This window comes from Thunnus thynnus, chromosome 4 (assembly GCF_963924715.1).
Source record: "Thunnus thynnus chromosome 4, fThuThy2.1, whole genome shotgun sequence".
Classification (NCBI taxonomy): Eukaryota; Metazoa; Chordata; class Actinopteri; order Scombriformes; family Scombridae; genus Thunnus; species Thunnus thynnus.
The window spans coordinates 27070615-27094339 of record NC_089520.1 but is presented as its reverse complement, the minus strand read 5'-3'; the positions used below and the strand labels follow the sequence as shown (position 1 = coordinate 27094339).

The window sequence follows — 23725 nt, the reverse complement described above, 5'->3', positions numbered from 1 at the left end:
GGAAAAAATGTCTCCAGTGATTTAAACACAAGATCATACCGAAAGTGCACTGAGCTGTAGCGTTATCTGATCCCTGATCAGTGCAGCCACCGACTGATCTGTTTAGGTGAGAGCCTGTGGAGTCTCGCTTGTAGTTCAAAAATATGATTCATCCTTGTGTTTGCTAGCTTATGGATAGCTGATAGCTTGCTAACTAAACTGTTAACTAAACAGCTGAAGTGCACAAGTTACTCTTCTTCTGATGTTTTTTTGCTGGTACCAAACAGCTTCAGGTGCATCATCCGCAACCTCTGGGCCGGACTGGGGCTGACCTTGATTTGTTGCTTGGTAAAAGCAGACAGATTGAAACAGAGAAGCATATATGTGGCTAAGTAAAAATAAAAAATATATACATAGGCAACTGTACACATATGTGGCTAAGTGTAAATGAAAATGCTGATGCGGTCTCTGAAACAGCAGATGTAAAAGGATAAAGTCTATAGATTATTGTTTCAAGTCATGGCTTTGTTGAGTAGACCTGATTATAAGCAGGGCAGCAGTAGACTGGAGTCTTCTCTCTGCTGGTCCATACTCTGCAGCTGCTGCTCCGCTGTGGCCTGTTCATCTGAAGGAGCTTCTCTCCTGCATAATATAACATACAAGGCGTGAATAGTATGTAATGTGCACACAGGCACAAATGCATTCTGAAATACACGACTGCACGCACTTCTGGTTTGTGTATTTCCTTTCACACTTTTTGTTTCTCTGTAACACACACAAATAAACACAAACACACACACAGTCAGAAGTAGAGCGTGGCCTGGCTTATCATGTTCAGGGTGGTGGAGGTCACTGGAGTGTTGCCTGTGTGTGTGTGTGTGTGTGTGTGTGTGTGTTTTGGCTCAGCTTCATACAGTCAGACATCCTGTAGATTGGTCTTGTTCCAAACAAGTCATCTTTCCAGCAACTCAGCCTACATGCAGTCCTCTGTAACTTGTTTCTCCTCCACTGCTGCAAGCTGATTTTTCCTGCCACATTCCTTCATCTTCAAAATTTCTCTTCTTTCTTGCTGTCTTTTATAATTTACCCACTAATGGTTTAGGGATCAACTCCTGGCAGTCCGTGATCCATGTCTACTCCCGCTGTGTTTTGCCTAATCTATACAAAAAGGAATGCCACAGAACAAACACACATGCATAAACATACCCTCTGCTGCTGTCACAGTGGATTGTTGAGGTTTTGTCATGTCTCTTTTACAAGGAGAGTTTGTATGTTGGGTTTTGTTTGATTTGTTGAAGCAGGAGGAGGGAGCAAACCGAGTGAGAGATAAACATCAGTGGTGATCACATACAAAGGAATGTCGAGCAGAAGAATGAGATGAAGAGTGGAAATGATCAAGCTTCGAGGAGAGCCTGACAGAAAGAGAGACGGAGAAAGAGGCTTGTGGGTGCAGTTGTGGGAAGGTGATCGTGTGTGTGTATGAATGCAAGTCTGGTGAAAGTAATTAATACATTTAACTGAATTTGGCCGTCACTCTAGTGGTATAAGTTTAGCCTTGAACGCAACACTATCGCTTCCTTTACTTATTTCCTCTTCCAGTTTCTCTCACTTATTAAGAATTCCCAGTCAGGCTCCCAAATGGCAAAATCTGAGAAATCAGTCTGGAATCCTGCTTAATTATGAGTGAATAGTGCTGCCACTGTTGTTTTGGAGGACAGACTTTTCCTATGTGTGTGTGTGTGTGTGTGTGTGTGTGTGTGTGTGTGTGTGTGTGTGTGTGTGTGTGTGTAACCCCAGCGGAGCGTGTAACATTAATGAGAGGGCCGGAGACAGGCCTTATCACCAGCTTTCCAGTCCTGGCCAGACCTTAATTAGCTCATAAATGCTTAGTGCAGACCTTGCTGCGATCCTGCGAGACGCAGCACAGTTACACACACACACACGCACGCGCACACACACACACACACACACACAGACATACAAGCAGACAATGAACATGTGAATGCTTATTTAGAGACACAAAGATGCACACAGAAACTACTGAAGTCATCGCCAGTGTTTAGGGGAGAGTTTTTGGATGCCTTTTTATGTGTGTGTGTGTGTGTGTGTGTGTGTTTGTGTGTGTGGAGGGCCGGGTCATTGTGTTTGCCATGTGGTGGTGTTTGGTCTGTACACATTGGTTGTGTGTTTGTGTGTTTACATATATGAATGAATGACTAAACTAATTAATTAATATATTCATAGTATGCATGCTATAAAATACTGTTTCTGCTATTTTGTGCTGGAATTTAGTATGGACATATTGTTTGTGTGTGTGTGTGTGTGTGTGCATGTGTGCATTTTCAGAGGCATTTCTGTATATGAATTAGTAACGCAGCATCCTAGCCTATTAATGACCTGTAGCCCTCAGTGCTGCATTTTGAGCCCCATTATTAAGTCTCAGACAGCAGATTTGACTTTCCAGAAAAGCAAAGATTTTCAGACCACCCCTGAATGTTCCCACAGTCTCTAACAAAGCCCACACTGCAGATTAGATAGCCCCAGTCCCTTGCTTTGGTAGGCTCTTATCTTCATACGCCCACTGCCGTGTGACAAAACTGTGCGACTTTTTAAATAAGGCTCAAAATGTTGCGTCTCCATCCCTTCCTCTTCCCTTGCTCTCTGTCTGCATTTTCTCACAGTTGCAAAGCTCTTATAGTTGCACCTCAGCACCTCAAACACAAACACACACTCTTGCGAATGCTGGTGACATCGAGGTGTAAAAGCGGTCACTGCCTTTAACCCCCAGCCCCCCACTCAGAAGTCAAAAAGGGCTCCACTGTTTGCTCCGGGTCAATGTTAGTTAGGGGGAAAAGTTTGGTTTCCCCTCCTCCTCTGCCCATCCCCCTTCCATCCCCTCCCTCCATCCATCCATCCCTCCATCCAAGACGGTGCCTGCTCCTGATGAAACACACACATACGCTACGCCAGAAACTCTGCGGTTCCTGTCTGCCTCTGCATCGTAAAACAGCACGTAAAGACAGAGGGGTTGGGTGACTCCTTTGAAGCTGGACAATGACCTCCAACTTGTTGCTTTTGGATAACCCCCCCTACACTATCTTCATACACACACAGGCACACACACACACTACATCCCACTCCTACAAAACAGAAGGAGACACTTCTGGATGTGTGTCTTTGACTTCAAAATATGAATCTGTTTGTGCTTATGTGGAAAATGTGTGTTTTCTGCTTCTTTCTATTGTATAGCTTGTTTATCTGGTAGTAGTTGTCTCTGCAGGCGATATGGCATCATGGGAGATTTTGTTTTTTGGTCATTAAAATTATCCCTTGTGGCCCCGGCTCTGATGTAATCGGAGCAAACCGCACCCCCCGCACAGCGCAGCATGTGGCTGAAGACCCCCACACATAAGCATACAGATAATAGGAAACAGAGTCAGGCTATTAATTAATCATGTATAATAAAGTTAGATGCTCTGGTATGTGGCACAAGTTCCTCCCCTCCTCCATACACACACACACATACAATACAATCATGTGTACTGTTGCTCATTGAATCTGTCACTTATCTGTCCCCAAGTCATTGGAGGAGTATTGCGGCGGGCTACACGGCTCCTGCAGAGAAAGTCAATGTTGCAAGGAACAAACACGACATACTGGTTGAGACTCCCACGGAACACAGCCCTCATGTTTGGCCAGAAGTCGATTTATTGAAAGTACACTTGTCGCTTCTTTCATTGGAGCTGCTGGAGTGTTTTGTGGCCTCCATTTGTGAGCGATTATAACCTCCCTTCCTCTGTCTCCATACATGTTTATCCGTGTGTGTGTGTGTGTGTGTACATGTGTGTTGCTGTGTGGCAGGCGGGTGGTTTTGTGTAAAGAAAGACATTGAGATGGTGCAATGGGTGCAATGGTGGATGTGAATCTCTGCTTCTCAGTCGTGTCCTTTATTTATCTCAATTGTGCTCTCCATCTCTCGCACCCCTTGCAGTTCTCACAAATCCACACACAATCACACCGAGGCCATTTCCCTCACGTGTACCTGCAGGCACAAAGATGCAAATGCTCTCTTCTGGCATACATTTCTCCTCCAAGCATCTTATTTAACCCAAATCTGTCAGTTTCCACACTAATCAACGATGTAACCACCTGGAGCTTTTTTACATCAGACAAGCTTCTCACTTCAAAGTCAAAAACAGAAACCAGAATTGACATTATTGCCATCTGATACCCTGCTGTGACAAACACATCCTTAACTACTGCTTGTTGAAGCATTGTCTTCAGTGCCACCATTTTTTGGCGCAAAATAGCTTGTGCCATACTTTGCTTATGTATCTTCCAATGCCAGATTTTATGTCTGTTTAGATATGACACATTAGCGACCACCTGCTTCCCGGCTTAATTGTTCACAATCTGTGCAGTGACAGAGTCCAATTCTGGTCACTGCATCTCTGTCATTCTAAAAATATCCTTTTATTTCACACAACATTCCTGGCCTATAGCCTGCTGTTCTGTGCAGTTTGTTCCTGTGTTGTCTCTTTCAGCCAACCTCAGGTGAGGTGAACATAGCAACATTTGACTAACATGCCAGTGCAGTACCGTTCAGGTACCGCATGTGCTGATTAGTAGCCAAATGTACTGCACCATAGTCACAGAGTACAGTAGACTGCTGATTGTTCAAACAAACACACTCACATCTGCAGTAGTGATATTATTTTTGGTGGTGGCAGACTGATACTAGATTATTTGAGGCTGCGTTTCTCCCCCTGTTTCTCCAATTACATCGATATGGATAGATACATGTTTTTTTTTAAATAATTGTGACCAAGATATGTATGGTGCAGGACATTTTAAGTTGAAAAATATACTAGCTGGTGATCTTTGGTGGACAAACTATGCAAAGTTCAAATTATGGCCATATTTGCCTATGAGGGTCTGAGACAGTCCATATAGACCATCCTCATTCAGCCCAAGATTTATGATGCCATGGACTGTACATGACAACAATCGTTTGAAGACATCTTTATATGCAGACACTTAATTCAGTAAAAACAGACATGTGTGCATGTTTGCTGTGTTTTTACTGGAGTATATCCAGCCCTCTATGGTAACACTGTTTCTTAATGACCACAAACAAATCTTTGGCATCTCTGAAATGCAATTTTTTGTTACCTATCAGATGACATATACATCGAGGATCAAATTTCCTGCAGCTAAATGCTGATAAGACAGAAATATTAGTCATAGATCAAGATAGTGCAAACAACCAAATTTTGAACAGTCTTGGTTCATTATTTCATTCAATAACTCACATTGCAGAAATCTTGGTGTCAATCTTGGTGTCTTTATCATCTCAGAAACATTTCAAGGATTAGACCATTTCTTTCTGCCAAAAATCTGGAAACTATCATTCACACTTTCATAACCAGTCGACTGGACTACTTTAACTCCCTGCTCTCTGGCATCAGCAAAAAATCCTTTTCCTGCCTCCAGCTCATCTAAAACTCTGCTGCCAGGATTTTAACTCAGTCTCGGAAACGATCACATTTCACCGATCCTGGCTTCCCTACACTGGCTACCCATTGCTTAAGAATAGATTTTAACATTTTATTGATTACTTACAAAGCCCTGAGAGGCCATGCCCCAGGCTATCTATCAGATCTCTTATTGCCCTATGTCCCTACCCGCTCTCTGAGATCATCGAATACGTTGCGTCTTGATGTTCCAAGCTCCAGATTGATACATAAAGTGGATAGAGCCTTTGCAGTCAGGGCTCCTAACTGTCTCATCTTTTAAATCACTGTTAAAAACCCACTTGTTTAAAATTGCTTTTCAGTGATTTCATTATATATTATGGGATTTTAGTTCATTTTGCTCTATGTGTGTTTAGTTTTTATGGCTTTTAGTTTGTTTTTGCACTTTAAATGTGTTCTGTTTTTATTGTAAAGCACTTTGTAGCTGTGTTTTGAAAAGTGCTATATAGATAAAGCTCTTCTTCTTCTTCTTCTTCTTCTTCTTCTCATTCTTCTTCTTCTTCTTCTTCTTCTTCTTCTTCTTCTTCTTCTTCTTATTATTATTATCATTATTATTATTATTATTATTATTATTATTATTATTATTATTGTTATACCTGCAATAAGCTAACATTGGCCAGGACGATTTATTGGTTCCAGTATGTACAGTAGTGTGTTTACACTGGAAAAGTGACAACATGTAAATAAACATAAGAATGCATACTAAAACACTCACAAACTGCAAAAATTAAATTGCAGGTGGTAATGAGAACAGAAAGTTTTTGGAAAACAAAAAAAAAATAAGTATGAAATCTTTTGAAAATAACATTTTGCTTTCTTTTATGTGAAACTAAATTGTCATTCCAAAGTTGCTCTAAGATTGATGTTTGTTGGCACCTGGGTCTAGTTTTACTTGGTTACAGTTAGACATAAGTAAATAAAAGCATATGCGAATTTGTATTCGACATCATGTTCAAGTATGTCTTAAAGTGTGTCAGTCTTTGCTAGACTCTTTCAGAGAACAGAGGCTTAAAGTCTGATGGTGACAGAAACACAGTGGTACGTCCTGTCTTTGTCACCATCATGACGCAATCGTCATGCTCTTACTGTAACTATGCTAGTGTCATCCAGAGCCAGATAACGGATGAATCACTTGAACACAGACATGACTACACACAGTAATTACCATCAGCTCTGATCAGTGCCAGCATCAGATTTAAGATGCAGGTTTTATGACAGACATCAGACAGATGGGCTTTTTATTATAATTTTCACATCTGAGTGTGTCAGATGAAGCTGTTGCTTGCTGGCGTCTTTCATTACATCAGATTTATGATGTCAGGTGGTGGCATTTGCATTGTGACGAAGCGCTTAGGGGGGAAAAAGCTCAAGGCCAGAATTCGCAATATCTCACCTTCATGAATACTTTCAGTTATTTTGATCCCATTCTGCATTGGTGCCTTCGGGCCACTCTTTATTCACCTTTTGCCTCAACTCAGCCCAAATAAATTCAGGTCCCTCTAAAAAGAAAAAAAAGAGGAGGCAATCTTTAATCTGGCATTTAAATGAATAGTTTATACTTATTTAGGGTGGAGCACAACTGCTTCATATTTACATCCATTTACCATTTCTGTAGGATGTATGGGAGGGTGAGGAGTATATACACATAGACACATGCACTGAAAACACACCCACTCGCTGGTTGTGTCCTTGACCTCTGAGGTTTGGCTGAACAGTAGACCATGGTGGGGCTCTAAGTGGGTGCAGGCAGACCAGATGTGGTTGTCTAACCCCACAGACCTAACAAGTGGCTGCTTGGCCAGTAGCCTCACCACCGCCTGGCTGGTTAGCGTTCTGCCTAGAAAGCCATTGGACACAGTAGCGACTACGATAGGGTGCAGATTCTAAACAGAGGCTGACTGAGGTTTGCGCTGAGGTTTAGACGGGGGCTGGGCGGGCCGTTTTAAAGTTTCATGTTAACTAGGTTTATTAAAGCCATGTTTTTGTTCTTTGTTGGTTTGTGTGCTGCCTATTAGGTTTTATAATGGCTTTGGGTCAGCGGAAGATCCAAGCACTTTTGGATTCATGCTGTTTTTGCTCATTATTAACAGCATTGAATGGTAATATATTCAGTATACTCAGAGAAGTGTAATGAATGACTGATGCAGCTTCAGCAAAAAATGTTTGAATTCTCCAAGTCACATCCCACTATTTTCAAAGGCACTCACTGTCTTCTCACTTACCAAGCATAGGTGGAAAAATGGCACCAAAAATGTATAAAAAGTATGTCCTCTGCTTGGAATTTATTCAGTAAGAACTTCAAAAACGTTGGCCTTCAATTTTATATAGCCTTTGTGATTATTCATGAAGCAGAGCAAGCAAGGGAAAGTTATCCTAAGGTTCAAATTTGAAGGGTGGATACGATCTCCAATTTTGGTGGCGTAATGGAAAAATAAGATCATATCGTAGTAGTATTAGAGCTTAAGGGTAGATGAATGAGTAAATGAATGCTATCATTACTGTGCAGTATAATGTTTTTTTCAATTAAAGGGATAGTTTGACATTTTACAAAACGCACGTATTTGCATTCTTGCCGAAAGTTAGATAAGAAGATTGATACCACTCTCATGTCTGTACAGTACATATGACACTGGAGCCAGGAGACAATAGCTTAGCTTAACATAAAGACTTGAAGCAGGAGGAAGCAGCTAGCCTGTCTTGTCTGGCCAAGGAATAGTTCGACACACAACCCCTGTAAAACTGCAAGCACTGTTTATCTTCTAGTGCTTTAAACTCTTGTTGTCCTCTTCCTGTTGAAGGTCATTGCAGTGCTGCAGGTGGCAGCCACATCACTGCCAAGTTAGCCAGGACTCTTCAAGTTGATGATCAGAGTTTGCAGGCCGACACAGGATCTCTAAAGTTTACCCAGCCTGCCGACCAGGAGGGTGATGAATTTCACCCCTCTGCTCTAAAATAGTAATTTATAGCTAAGAATTCTGGGAGTGTGAAAAGCCTGGCAGTGGAGGAGCTACACTGACTTCGTTGGATTGTTTGTTGCTTAGTTGATTTGTAATCTTTTGGCTGACTCTCCTATATTTTATTTATTCAGCATCTGCTTCATTCCTCCTCCCTTACCTCTCAGTCATTCTTTGTCAGCCTTCCTCAGAAAAACCTTGCTTACCACACTGAAGTCACAACAAACCAAACCATGAACAACGGAATAAATTCCCATCAACAGATTACAGACTCGAGCGTGGCTTTGTTTCCAGAAATATGTAATACATTGCACATGGGTGCTAAATGTGTCCCAGATGCTTGGAGTTCATGTGTTGTTCAGGCCGTGCTGTCTGCACACCGAGATCTGTGCTATGTCATCAAAAATTGTGCTCTCTCATATCCGCTTCCCAACATGGGAGACATTTTTATAACCTATTGTTTATGTCTATGTATCTATTCATTTTCCAATTAAGATCCAGGGAAAGCTGGTGATTATTCTCACTGAACCCTGCTGTGCATTGATCAGATATTGTTTGAGAAAATTAAAGTCCGTCCCAATAGGATCAGTTGAAATACTGTTGTTTTTATGTGTAATCAATAGATTTCACAATGGTGAAGCAGCACACTGAACTGCTGGTCAGATCTCTGGACTTTGGAGGATCAGATGGACAAGCAGGGTCAGTTACAGCTGCTAAATGCAAAGTAGCTCATGATCAATAGATATCAATGCCAGGTTTTTTGCTAGGTCTCTGAGCAAAGGGGGCAGCTTTGAGGCTGGAAGCCTACTATTGGCCATATTGACTGAAGACTCAGTTTGAATAAGAACTGGTCACACCAGAAGGTGGCTGATTGCATGTTCGTCCATGCATCCTTGTGAAATAAGCAGTGCTTGAAGCTTGGTGGCGTAGGGACTACTCACAAGGCTGGCTAGTGAGGCACTGTAGCTGACGGGCTAACCTCTATATGCTAGCCAGCTGGGAACATACTACACTAATCAGTCACAATTAGGGCTGCAACTAACAATAATTTTTCCTTATCGATTAATCTGTTGATTATTTCCTTGATTAATCGTCATTTAGTTGTTTGGTCTATAAAATGTCAGAAATGCCAATCATTGTTACCCAAAGCTAAAGATGCAACCTAAAATGTCTTGTTTTGTTCTGATCAACAGTCCACAACCCAAAGATATTCAGTTAGTTATCATAGAAAACCAAAGAAGCCAGAAAATATTCACATTTGAGAAGATGGAACCACAGAATTTTGGCATTTTTTCTTAAAAATGACTCAAAACGATGAATTGATAATCAAAATAGTTGGTGATTAATTTTCTGTCAATAGACTAATTGTTGCAGCTCAAGTCACAGTAGGTCTTTGAGCTATCTGTATTAATTGATCTTAAAAGGCAAATAGGCACGCTCTCTTGCTTTATGCTTTACCTTGTGCTGCTGCAGCCTTTACATCAAAAAAAAGTTAAAATATGTTAAGTTTTGATAATTTTTTAAAATTTGCTAACCTTAAACTCATCTATAAATGACTTAATTACCAGGCTTCCCAGATGCTCAGTGACCTGGTGGTACCTCTCAGGGCTTCTGGCTCAGTAACACGAGGCGCGTCTACTGGGGATTGTAAGGAGCCCTTTCGTAAATCCTCATTTGGACAGACAGCTTTTTCTGTTCGGGGGATCAACATGTGGAACTCTTTACCCACAGAACTCAAAATGGATCATGACTGGGAACATTTTAAACTCAAACTGAAAACAGCTCTTAAAGAGGGATCAGTCATGAGTAATCTGGTGCTTGTTGTTTTATGAAACTTTTATGGTATGTTTGTCTTTCGTGCTGCTTTGTATGTACTTGCTGAGTTTTGTGTTGTAATGTATTGTCGAGTCCTGTGCAGTTTCATATGTATTTAACTGTTGAGTTTTATATATTTTAAAACCCCATCTAGGGACGAAACCAGCAAACTAGCTTAAGCTATAAACGCTGTGGTATGTGGCATAAGTCCATGCTATATACTTGTCCCTATAATGGGACGGCAGTTACTTCAGACTTGTGTTGTGTTGAAAGTGACACGAAAGGTTTGACCTTGTGAGATTGCTGTTGTGACTTTTATGTAAAAATGATTCAGGAGCTTATTCAGACATGAGATCAACGTGTTAAATTGCCATCAGATTAACACAAATGGGTGCATGGTTGAAAGGACTGCAGAAAGTATCTTACCCATTTATTGGTTGATGCTATTGTAGCAGCCTTGTGTGGGAGTGTGATGGATCAGACCAGTAGAAAATCTGTCTAATCAAGGTCCTTCTCATATGCCATCAGAAGGTTTGCATATAATGGAGGGTGAACCAACAACTAGACAAATCCATAGGTCAAATCCAAAGAATGATTGAATGTATTGGCATGTAGCTTGGCTGCAGATGGATGAGCTTGGTGATACCATGTGGTCTCCCTCCCTGTCGTGTGTGTGTGTGTTTTTTCTTCCTCATTGTGTTTCCCTCTCAACCTTTGTCTCATAAGCCCTCCTGTTTTTCACACTCCCTTTTTATGTTTCCCTCTCTTGCTTGGTCTATCACCCATTGATGTTGCTTTTTATGATCTGTTTTTATGATCTCTCTTTCTCTCGCTCTCTTTTCTCCCAGCTACCCTCTTGGTGTGCTGCAGGGAAGGAATAGCAGACTGTATGTGATTCATTCTGACGCCAGCATCAGTCTTGTGGCTGGCACAGTCTTGGCATGCATATACACACACACACTGACACTCTCAAACACACACAGAGCAGCCTTTCCTGTCCAGAGTTTACTCTGCTCGCTGGTACGCTGCCCCAGATACCAGAGGGGAGCCAGAACAAGCAGCAAACATACTTGAGCTGCAGTGCTGTGATGTGATTAGACATGGCGGATATCGACAGTGCCTTTTCACAGATTAGTATGTCACTCTCCGTCATGCTAACTATTGCTGATGGGCATGAATTTTTAGAGAACAGTAGCTTGTAAAGACGCTGATGGGTTTTTTTTGCATGGTTGTGTGTGCAAGCCTGTACACATGCTTTTTGGCACACGTCTGCCCTCCTGCCCTGTGCGTGAGCATGTGTTTGCACTATCTCTCTGTATGTTTCTGTCTGGCTGAAAAGTTTGTTTATGTGCAGCCGCTGCCAGCAACACATGTGGAGTCCAGCAACAGAGGCGAGAAGAACGATACACATAGATTAGCTGTTCCATGCTTCAGGGAGCAACTGCAGTATTTTTTTCCATGAAATAAGCAAAAGTCAGTGATTTGAAAGGCCTTTGGCTCATTCCTGAGCTGTTGTGAATATTCTTAAGGGAATTGACACTCATGATTATTTGTCATCCTTTTAACTCAAACTTTGGCTGCTACTTTTCTTCTCTTCTCCTGTGGTCTTTTAAATGTCCGTGCCCCACAAAAAACTGATGTTACATCATCTTTATTGTCAGTTTGATGATGTGATCATAAGAATGAATGGCGTGTTTATGACCAGTGACGCCTGTGCTGCTAATTCATTACCACCCGCACATAAATGGAACTAAAAGAGCAACAGCTAGTCTCCTAGAAAAAAAATACTACCAATAAGTAAATACAGTCTTTCAGTACATTCACCCAGCAATTAGATAAGCCCAGCTTTCTGTGCATGTGTGTTGGTATATTTGTGTTCTTATTTCGTGTGTGTATGTGTGTGCCTCCTCAGTGTGTGTCCTTGTTCTCGTGTCTGAATACTTGGCAGCTTTTCATATTCCTCTTCGTTCTTCCAGTCAGTCTGCACTTTTTAAACAGTGGCTTCATTGATGCTCAGGTCTTCTTATCCTATACTCCTGCCTTGGACAGTTTTAACTGATCCCACACTAACTTTACTGTTCCCCCAAGGTGTGTGTGTGTGTGTGCGTGCATCACCTTAGAGCCTGCTTTGATTGGTAATGTCCATCGATACAGAACCAAGCATTCATTTGCATGCGTTCTTGCTTGTGTGTGTGCTTTTTAGCAAGAGTGGCTGGATGTTTTCTGTCTGATTGTGTGTGTGAGCATATGTGAATGTGTGAGAACCAGGCTGTGATGTCATATGTGGGTCAGGAGAAGGACATTATTGTGTCTGGAGCGCCATGGGGGGTGTAAGAGGTCTGTTTTCAGACTCCCTATGCCTGAGTGGTGCAGCTCCAACCGGGCTACACAGAGGCCTGTCTGTGGCCTGGAGAACTTGAGGAGCGCCAGGAGCCCGCGGGGCAAATGAATACGCTGTGAAAAGAGTGTTAAGAGAGGTGTGAAAGAAATCGGAGGGCGAGACACTGGGTTTTGTGTGGAACCTCTACCCCCCATCCCCTCCCCTCCCCGGTTCTGCAGTACACATGCTCTCTCTTTCTCTTACACACACACACACGCTTACACTTTTTCTTTCACACACACCTCGCACGGTGGTTCACAGTTCAAATAAACAGCGGCTCAAGCAGCGGGCCGGGTCTGGTGTAAACAGCAGTGGGCCGGAGTGATTTAGTTTCTCTCAGGGCACTGCTCTCTTTCACTGCTTCCTAATGGGCCATGCTTTAAAAAGGGAACATAGGGGAGCAGCAGTAAGTGGGGAATAAAGTGGGAGAAGAAAAGGCTAGAGATGGATAGAGACTTCTATGGCACTACCTTGTGAATAAGTTTGCTTAGACTTGGTATTCAAAACAAGCCTACAATTTTTAAAAGGCATGAGAAGTGATGGATCGACGGTCTGTATTTCTTCAGAGATGTGTTCACTCTGAAAGTTTGACCTTGATTTGATAAAAATCGTTAAATGGGATTTTGTGTAAGTGTGATGGCAGTGGGTGTGGATCGCTCAACGTGACTCATTCCTCCTCCTGTGCCTTCTCATTCGTGTCTGTCTTTGTGTGTGTTTGCTGCCTACAGTCTCAGCTCTCAGCAGCGATCAGTCAATAAAGCCCCGGGTTCACCATCTTTATCGGCCCACGCCGCAAGTCTGTCACGTCCTGGAAATGGCAATTTCTCCTCCAATCCATAACCTCCACAGACCCTCAAGACCCTATAGAGAAAGGGCAGCAGTGGCCTTATTGATGTGGACACGGTGTGTTTAGTGTGTGTGTGTGTGAGAGAGATCTGCTCAGCCTCCATCCCCCTTTGTTAGGGTAAACAGTGTAACAAGATGCAATAAGGAGCAAATTAAATAGCTTAAACCTATTTGGGAAGAATCATTTCTAAATGAAACACTACCATTGGATGAAAACAGACCGTTGAAGAATCTTCGTAGGCTTTCAGAATATGTTTTCTGTGGTTTTACCAGTCTATTAGTTTAAGTGACTTGCTTAGTCTGAAATCAGATTGAGTTTAATCTCCTTATGTATTTTTTCAGATTCATCTGTTCATCATTTAGACAATGACATGACCTCATCCAGAGATTATCTCTTTCTTGTCACACAGTGCATTTACTTCCTTTCTCCGGTACCCTGATGTATATAAACGCAATGAGATAATAACTATTCAAACACTCTTAGCTGGATTATTGGGGTGACAGGTGGCAATTTGAACTAGTAGGAAAGCAACAACCTGCTACCATCTACCACCGGATCCACATAGTCTTGAATACATTTGAGTTTTTCTGTCTGTGTGTGTCTCAGTTGGCTGCAATATCACCTTAAAGGACATAAAGGCTCCAGAAAAATGTCATTTTAATAAAGTAATGACAATTCAAAGGCCCTGACATATAAATATAAACATATTTTCTCAATCTGCTTCTTCTATGATGGTATCCTACATGAACACACAATTTCATGCCAGATTTTTTTCACGAGAGAGACCGTATGTGTTTTGTATGTGACTGAGATCTTTTCACTGGTGTGAAGTGGGCAGGGCTCAGTTGTGAAAAGGTGATGTCACAAACTTCAACGCATCAATCAAGATTTAGCAACATTTGAATCAATATGATGATGAAGTTGTATTGATTTCTTACTGTATGTTGCCAGACCACTATGTCAATCAAATCTGATCAAACCACACCCTCACAGTCCTGATGAAACAAGTTTTTTGAGCGAAATCTTAATAAATAATATCTAAGAATGTCAACTTTAACTATGGTTGTTGATTATTCAGTCACAAATATTTCATGTTATAAAGAAAGATTTGAAACCAAGATTTCAGGGACTTAAGAGTGATCAGATTTTTTTTAATGCATCAGAACGCTACAGGTGTTAAAAGAAAATGCACAGGTTATGTTTCGATATTTTCCAATGTCTCTGAAGAGTCAGGATGTGGTTCATTTAGGCCCCATATCTACACCCTCCCCATCCCCATTACTGATTCACTTACCAGACTCTGTGTGTCTTGTATGCCTGTGGTCACAGATCAGTCTGTTTGTGTGCGAGTGTCATCAATGTGAAGCAAAATCGTCCTTCAACTTCAGTTGCTAATTAGATGCTCTTCATAGAAAGACTAGAAAGCTTTGAACAATGCCAGCGCTGCTCCTCCCACCGCAAACATGCTGCTGCTGCCTGTAGTTAGTCTGTAGGTACAGTATAAATAGATCAAATTAAACCTGACTGTATATTTCCACTTGACTATCACGACTCATGTTTAAGTATTTTTGTTGTCATTTATTACTTTACCCAAAGCCACACACATAAACACTGGCTGGTTTCATGATGGGAAAACTCAGACGTCCAGTTGGCGTGCTGAAAGAATCTCTTTCTTCCATCCAGCTGAATTGTGTTGATAACAAATTGCAAACCAAACTCATGGTGTAGTTTTACATAGGCACAGCCCTGTGTTCATGTACATTTTTCTAGTAGAGTGGATCAAACGCCCTCAGGCCAAACTCTGTTTGATGGACTGATCCCGTCTGTCACTGCTCTACCCACAACTCCTCTAAAGCTAAATATTTAAACCTGGCATGGCTGAGCGTTGGAGTTTATTTAACTAAAAGTTTGAGCTTAAACCATTATAGGAGAGCTCTCGAGAAAGTGGAGTGCAGACAACCACCTAGGCATAGAATATTTTTTGCAAATACTGACTATTTTAGATATTCAGGCTTGCTCCAGAGGCTTACCAGCCAAATACACATTCAACATGTGTTGCTTTTGTTGCACTTTCTCCCCCCAACTGGATATATTGGTTTTACCCGGCATCTTTCTAAAGAACACTGCGTACAAAGCCTCAAACTCCACATAAAGGCTTTTGTGTTGGCATGGCTTTATGCAGCCTTGAGAATAAGATCATATATCAAGACTGTGGCTTCTACCCCACAATTGTGGTCCAACTAATGAGTATGCTAATATTCATTATTAACGATGGAACATCTGGTCAGTTGGCATGTGATTGTGGCTGCGGGCGAGGGCTGCAAGGTGATTTGTTAGAAAGAGCACCAGAAAGAGATTTAACTGACGGAAACTTATAGTGAAGTGAATGAAACAAAAACCTGCACTGACAGAGACTGAGAGGGAGAGTCAGCAAATTAGCATTGTCACCCACGCCACTCATCTGGGTCATGATGACAAGGTGAGGAAGAGGAACATCAGTGGAGGCTGAATGAGAGAGTTGAGTCAGAAAAATGGCTGCAGGGTGCTGAGTGTGGGAAGTTAGGAGGTGGGTGGTTCATTCATGGAGCCACAGGATCATTCTGTCTCAGAGCTGCTGTGGCTTTATGTGTTGCTTGGAGATAAATGAGAGATTTTGTATATTACTTCACAACATTTTTTAATCATTTTCAGGACAGATGGGTAGGTTGAGCACTCAAAAAGCTAGATCTCATCTTGCAAATGTCTCTTTAGTTCTCAGGCACAGACACAGGAATAATAACGTCTAAACTCATTTTTCATTGTCTCTTATTTGCCATTCCTCATATCCCACTGCGTCCACTACAGTATTTCTTTACTACAACTCTTCCTCCCTCTTCCTTTTTTTAAACTACCTCATGACCTAGTTATGTTTTGAATCAGAATCCACATGTACAGTACGGCAGAGAAAAGCTCATTGACAAACCGCCGTTGTTGGGCACAGCAAGCTGGAAATTGAACTGCGTCGCCCTGGAGAGCGCTGTCTGCAGTGGAGATGGATGGTCTGATGGATAGACAGAGGTGGAGGGCTAGGAGTGTGTTTTTCCTCTGTGCTGAAGAGCCCTTGTGTAAGTGGGCCAGGAGGGGCAGAAATAGCTCCAGTCCCCTTGAGAAGTCACTCCACAAGGTCACCTCCTTGCCCTGGGCCTTTATGCGTGAAACCAAGTGTCCATACTCTTTCTCTCTCTCTTTTTCTTCCTCACTGTCTCCCTCTATTTTCCCCTCTGTGGCTTAATGGCTTACCCAGGCCTCTGAATCAGCAAGGCCTCTGCAGCAAGAGTCGAGTTTGTGTGCTAACGAACCCCCAAGCTAATTAGAATTTCAGCCAAGCTGGCTACTCTCCTCATTTCCTTGCCATTTCCCTCCCTTTGGACAAATACTATTTCACCCTTCAACTCATGCAGAATTAATCCAGTTAATGTTCAACACGGGATGAATAATGGCCACTTATCTGCTGGGAACATGGGTACAGAGGGGCACTTGAGTAGAGGACCCATAGTGAGCCCCCAGTCTTATGTCACACTAAATCTGCTTTCTGGGCAAAGTAGTTCAGCCAAAGAACTGTTATTGTAGGTCATGGTGGTAGTGTGTTTTCAAAATGACACCATCCAACCCCAAAAAGCCCCCCTCTCACTGAATGTCAGGCTTCTCCTGAGAAAACCAGTGACCCTGTATACTGTCTGGTGATTCCTCTTCTTTGAACCTGGATGTGAGCGTTTTAAGCATACTGACACTTAATACTTCCTGTTGTCTTTTTTAAGTTAATTTTCAACTTGTTGCCAATTTGCTTTGTGGTTCTGGTGAACTAATCTTTGCCTATCTATAGGCATTTTACTTACAAACTTTACTTCAGATCTTTTTACGGAACAATAATGACAACAATTTTGGTTGTTTTTCGAGATTATTTGTCTTACATTTTTGCCTTTATTGAGAAGCAGATAGTAAAGAGGCAGACAGAAAAAGAAGGAAAAGAGATGGGTATATGAAATGAATAAAGCTCCCCCCGCTGAAATCGAACCAGGAACTTTGCAGTTAAGCACCTTAACCATTAGAATACCAGAGGGCCTTAGTTTTGGTCACTTCTGTTCCACTCAAACCTCAAACCCTTGCTGCTCAACACCCTTCTCAATTGCCCAGCACAGATCTGGTTGCTGAGGAATGTTATATGGTTTACATGGTGTGACAACATTACCCTGCCCCCAACATCATGGCCGCCACCAGTAAGTTTAAGGGTCTGGAACACAGTCGGGCAGCCAGTCAGGGAACCAGATTTTGGGCAGTGTGAACACTTTGAGTAATCTGAAATTTGCTTGAGAAACCCTTTCCAGCAGTGGCAAGAAAATATATATGGAAGAGGAAGTAGTCTCCCTCCCTCCCAACATGTCTTGGCTATCAGCTGTTGGGGTTGGTCCCAGCTGCCTTGTGTGTTGACTCTAGAGTGATAGCCATCAGCATTTGCCACATGAAAGGAGAGGAGACTGGCGTTCCTAAAAAAGCAGATGAGAAATAAAGATGTGGAGGCCATGTTGAGATGTTGGCTACATCTCAAATCGAGATAAAGGCATTGATTTATCAGGAGTGTTTTTCTGACCATATCAGACTGTATATAAATCAGTTCCTTCCCTGGTAAGACGTGAATAATGTTCTTGGAGGATAAGATCCTTTGAGGCAGTACAACTTTTTGCATACTTCAGATGGGCTCTCATCCCCTGGGGGAACATGTATTTACAATATCGCTCATCCTGTGCGTTGGTAGAGACAAAAGCCTCAATATGCTTATGCATGCTTCGGAAGGGAGTAAACCTGTTTAGCTCACTGTCTAAAATTACCAAGCAGAGGCTCTCTGTGCATGCCAAGAGTCCATGTAGGCAATGCTATCTGTGGTATGTCCCCCAAGCTGGCCTCTATGCTTTTATTCAGTCCTCTTGTGGCATTTAAAACAGCTCACTGTAGGTCAGGGAACAGTTTATTGGGGAAAAGGGAATGATTTTTTTGGGGAAATGGCTGGCCCTGAACCAGTTTACCCATTCTGTGGTTGCTGCAGGCCGAGGACACTGTCACTTAGGGCTCCTTGTAAAATCCTGTGGATAGCCCGTAAGTAGAGCCTGAGCTGCAATTGATATTCTTGTGTTTGTAAAGAGGCCGCGATTACGTTCCTATGTATGAGACTTAGCGAGAGTTGCCCCGCCACGTGTGAGAGGAGAATCCAGGGCAGAAAGAAAGCTTTCACTAAAAAGAAAAGCAGAGCTTTAGTCTGACTCAAGGGAAGCCAAAGGAACAGTTCCTGAAAGGAGAAAAGAGACTGCAGCACTGTCCTCAAAAACTTAGGAGGTCGTTCAGAGCTGCCGGCTGTTTTCAGCAGCAGCAGCAAAAAATTCTTCCTCATGCAGCTTTGCAGACATTATTTCAAAGCAAGCTTTTTTATTTTCCTTTCCGCATCTCTTTTTTTTAACCTGTGTTTGGCCAACAGGCAGCAGCAGTGCACTTTGGGAAAAACATACACAAATCTTGATTTAATTATTCTCTAACCCACTTTCATTCTATCTGTCCTCCAAGTTGCCTTTTGAAATCTGCCACAAATCTGTTAAGCTTTGATTGCCAGAGAACTTATTTTTTTCCGGCTTTGGATGTTTTCCCTGTTTCTTGACACATTGTGCGTTACACAAAATAAGCAGATGAGGAGCGGCAGTGGGACGTTGTTCAATACTCCTACCACTCATTGTAGGAACAAGAGAGGCGAGATAGCATTATAGAGCTTATTGCCAAGCAAGTGTTTGAGAGATTAAGAAGGAACCAAAATAGCTGAGATGGTGGTAATCAGTTAGGGAACAATTGTGTTGTTTATGTTGTCGCTAATGGCTGAGCTAACTGACTCCACGAGTTGATCGTATCAACATCAGTCCCTTGATTTAATTGACATTTTCCTCATATCTGACTGTGTTTTGGTCAGCAGTATTGTGGGGGGAAGTCTTTTGTACTTGTAATAACTTAAAAATAAAAGTGTATTACAAAGATTAGAGTCAAGTGATTGTAAGCTCCATTGTTCATTAATCTTTAGCAAATAACAAATCAGCCTATAAACACTCACTGACTTGGAAAATAGTTTTAGTTAAATTGGCTTTACATTTGTTTTTCATTCAGTGGATTTTCATCGGTCTGTAAGCCTTTTGTCCTTTCTCCAGCTTATGTCCATTCGAACAGCACTGTTTTGTTTACAGGGGCTCACCTCTCCGTTTCCCCATGCAGGTCAGCACCCTAGGGCTCCCCTCTCCCCTCCTCTCCCTCTCTCTCTCTCTTCTTCCCCCCCAGCCAGTTGATTCAGGGAAATGGTTTAATTCACATGCAAATCTTGCCAGAGCACCAGTCATTCGTGCTGCTAATTACACCAGTGTTGGGACGCTGACTTGCTGACATCACCCCGGGATATTAGTATGCGGGGAGGAGAGAAGAGAGGGGTCGCTCTCTCTCCCTCCGCGTGTGTGTCAATCCAACCAGAGAAGGCCCAGAATAAGAAAGGAAGTAAGCAACTGTGCCTTCAAACAAAAGCTTTAGAAATATATTATCCAAAATGGGTTGTAAAGATCATATATATGTGAAATATTTAATGACTTGAAATAAATGTGATAAAACATGCAAGATCACTGGCATGGTCCTCTAACGCTCAGTGATAGTGATCTGATTGTGTAGCCTGTGGGAATATTTGCACTATTTAGACTATAACATTAGTTAAAGCTGATGTTTTCAGAGTGAACAGACATTGCTTTTTAAATTACCATTAGGCCTATAAAGAATTTTATGTGGATTTTTATGGTTAAGTAGGATACTCAATAAAAATAAATCTGACAAAAATCAGTTAAACAAATAACTCAAGATCCACTTTCTAGCTGCAGATTTATTTATAGTTGATCATAAAAGTTCATTGCTAACCTTTGAAAAAAAATCTCATGGTCCAAATAGCTTTTTCCAGAGCTTTCAACCACATGTCAGGGTCTTCCTTAGCAGAAGGGGTTTGCAACATCTTTTGCAACAACCTCTAAATTCATTCACAGATAGTTCTGGACAGAATTCTTTCTTTTAATGTGTTTATTTAAAAATATAATTAATATTTTCTCAGAAACGTATTTATATATATAATTGGACATAAGACAGAACGTGTAACTATGTGTGTGTGGTAATTGTATAGAAAATAATATCACAATACTTTTTTAGAATGCAATATAAACCAAAATAACAAGCTTCTGACATTGCTGCCTTTATTGTGAAGGTTTCAACCGGAAATGATGATGATGTTATTTATACTGGCTTGACACAGAGTAAGGATTAAAGCGCTGTTATTCAGTGGGTCGGTCAGCGAGCGGAGAAGCTGTAGCTCTCCGTGTCTTTACGCACCGAAAGTCCGCACGGATTCTCTCTCAGACTCGGCAGCAGTGTTTGACCTCACCACCAAAGGAGATCTCTGTTTTATTCGTTGGGATTGAAAACATTTCGGCGGGATCTGCGCTCTGGTTTGGATCTGTGGCTTGCTGCGAAAAGGGGATTTGTTTTTACGCACTTAAAGTTGGCTCTTCGTTTACGCTTTCTCCTCGTTTGCAGAACTCCTGAATGTGTTTGCGGAGAGGGCAGGGGGTTGACAAAAGGCTTTTAAACGCAGGGGATAGATGTAGTGGAGGGGTGCAGACACCACGCAGCGGCTGAGAGCGGGGTGTTTTCGTGGCAAAGCTGCGGCGTTGGAGTGGTGTGACAATTTCTGCAATGAGGAAGACGTGTTTTAAAACCTCCAGCACCGCAACCAGCACCGAGGTCAGGGCTATGGCTTCCCTCCGCCGCAGTTTGTAAGAAGGTAAGCAGCGGATCGTGTTTTCTGTTGTTTTGGAGCTGTTTAGATGGCGCGACCAATGATCCATTTCGTGGCTTTAAGTGCGTAATGGAAGGAGAGAAGTGTGTCACAAATCTGCTAAAAGACTCAAACTCATTGGACTGAATTTTAAAGCACGTTCAACGGGCTTTAAATCCAGTCCACTGAGTTGCCGTTGTCTAATTAAAAGGTCACTGAGTTGTTTTTTTTAACTGAGTTTTTGCTTTCTCCGAGATTTATTCAAGTTGTATCCCTGTACAGACACTTCACCCATTCACGACCTAAAACGGGGTGTTATTTGGATAAAGATTTAACACCCAGATGCGGGATTGTTGGACTTGTGCTGTAGCTCTCTCCCTCTATGGACGCTGGTTTATATCCCCCACCCCACCCCCTGGAGCGCAATGGTCAGGCTACTGTGCGCTTTCTAGCCAGAAAGTCTTTGTTGTGCAGCCTCTGTGCCATATGGATTTCACATTGCTTCGTAAATAAAGTCTCTTCTGAGAAAAAAAAATCCTATATGTATTTATGTATTTATTTATTTCCTCCAAATAAGCTTGTTTCAATATGCTCCGCCAGTTAAGTCTCATTGTGTTGTCATTAGTTGAGTCCGTCCAGATAAAATTCGGCTGGTTATTTGTAGGAGTTTGGAAACAAGTGGCATACTCTTGGCTTCGTGGCAGTTGTTTTAAGGAGAACATTACAAGACTCAACACAGGCTAATTGACCCGTTCAGATGGCTACTTTTTTAGCAGTGTAAAGGGTCAGTGGATTAGCACATGAATGGACTGACGGGGGAATAATGAATGATGTGACTCCAGCAGCTGGCTGCAGTATCATTGGCCTCCGCAGAAGACACATTAACTGAACTGACAGACCACCGTTATTTCTGACATGCACAACTGCCTCTGGAAAAATGTCAGTGCTGTATTGGTTACTGCTTTTTCCCACTGACACAGTCCAACAAAATCCAGAATAATATTCCAATACAAGTCCTAGAGGGGCCGGATTGGATTTGCTTTGATGTTTTCTTCTGAAATGTTTCATAAGCTACATGTAGTCTTTCAATAAATGTTGCTGGTTAGTATATTAGCTATTGATCTGGCAGCATATCAGTTACCAGAGTCTTAAGTATGGTCTGAAGTCTGCAGTGTGAGGTTGTGCTGGAAGCTCGTCCCTTCCATGACTCCCTCTGTTCCCATCCAAAGTAGTGTCACTTTGTGGAACAAGTCAGTGCTGAATGAATAAGTAATGTGATCCAGCCTCAAGTATAGTGTATCTCTGGTTGAAAAGCGTCCCAGTTTGATGTTAAGTAAAATTCTCTCTCCTTCCCACTTGCCACAAAAATCTTGTACAGTTTAATTCTTAGAAAGAGAGAAGGGGAAATTATGATACTCAGAGCTTTTTCAATTACCTCACTGGAGCAGAGAGAAGAAAAAAGCTCTGTCTCTTGCAGATCTATAAATTCTTCTTAGTTATAAATGCTGTGACTGTTGAATACAGATGGAGTTTTTGTCCTCATGAGTCTATGTTTATATGTGTGTACATCCATGTGCATGTGTGTATACTCATTTGGTGTGTGTTTACCTACCTGCAATCACCAGTTACTGGTTGCATTATATTGTTGTATTGTCTTTGGTTAGCTCTTGTTCCACTAGCTTTTGTCTGTTTTCTACATTAAATGGCTATCTGCTGTATTGGGCAACAAAAATGCTAACAATGGTTGAGTGTAAAGGGCACTATTACATTACTCCAGCAATTTGGTGATGCACTTCTATAAAGTCTAGATGACTTGCAAGAGACATGTTAATAAAACTTGAAGCAACAGTTTGTCCTCAATATGGGTCAAACTCCAAAAACACTGGATCCTACATTTCCCATAATGCAAGTCAGTATCATTAGATCCCCCAATCTGAGGTAACCCAGATGACATCATCATGGTTATTTTTGTGTGTGAAATTGGTGGAGTCCCCCTTTACAAAACTCAAGGGAGCTGTCATTGTTGAATGCTTGTGAAATATTGTTAATAGTTTGGTTAAAATTCAAAGGCATCTATATGCTTTTTAGAGTAGAATAACCAATATCTGGTCGAGGCTAGTGGACCAGAGGCTAGACTGAAACAAGGACAAGACTTTGGCTGTCTATAATTTGTTATGACAGGTGAATGCAGGCCTAATCTCTGTCCTCTGGAACACGTTGCATCTGGTTCTTGCTAATTGGCCGCTAATGGAAAACGTCTTTGTCGAGCCTGATTCTTGTCGGGAACACCTCCAGTCATGTTTAACTGTGATTAAATCCTAATGGCTCTGAAGTCAACATGGAGCC

The 23725-nt window shown here is 41.9% G+C and overlaps 1 protein-coding gene across 3 annotated transcripts in view; it reads left to right on the top strand.

The window, feature by feature from the left end:
• The window catches only part of prickle2b (prickle homolog 2b), an 88599-nt gene that overhangs the window by 46599 nt on the left and 18275 nt on the right, over positions 1–23725 (top strand). The window contains exon 1 of one of the 3 annotated variants that reach the window (XM_067588033.1): positions 20867–21385. The exons of the other annotated variants lie outside the window; for them this stretch is intronic. The gene's annotated coding sequence lies outside the window, so the exon portion shown is untranslated. Of the gene's footprint in view, positions 1–20866; positions 21386–23725 lie in introns of those variants that run through there. 3 annotated transcript variants of the gene reach the window in all.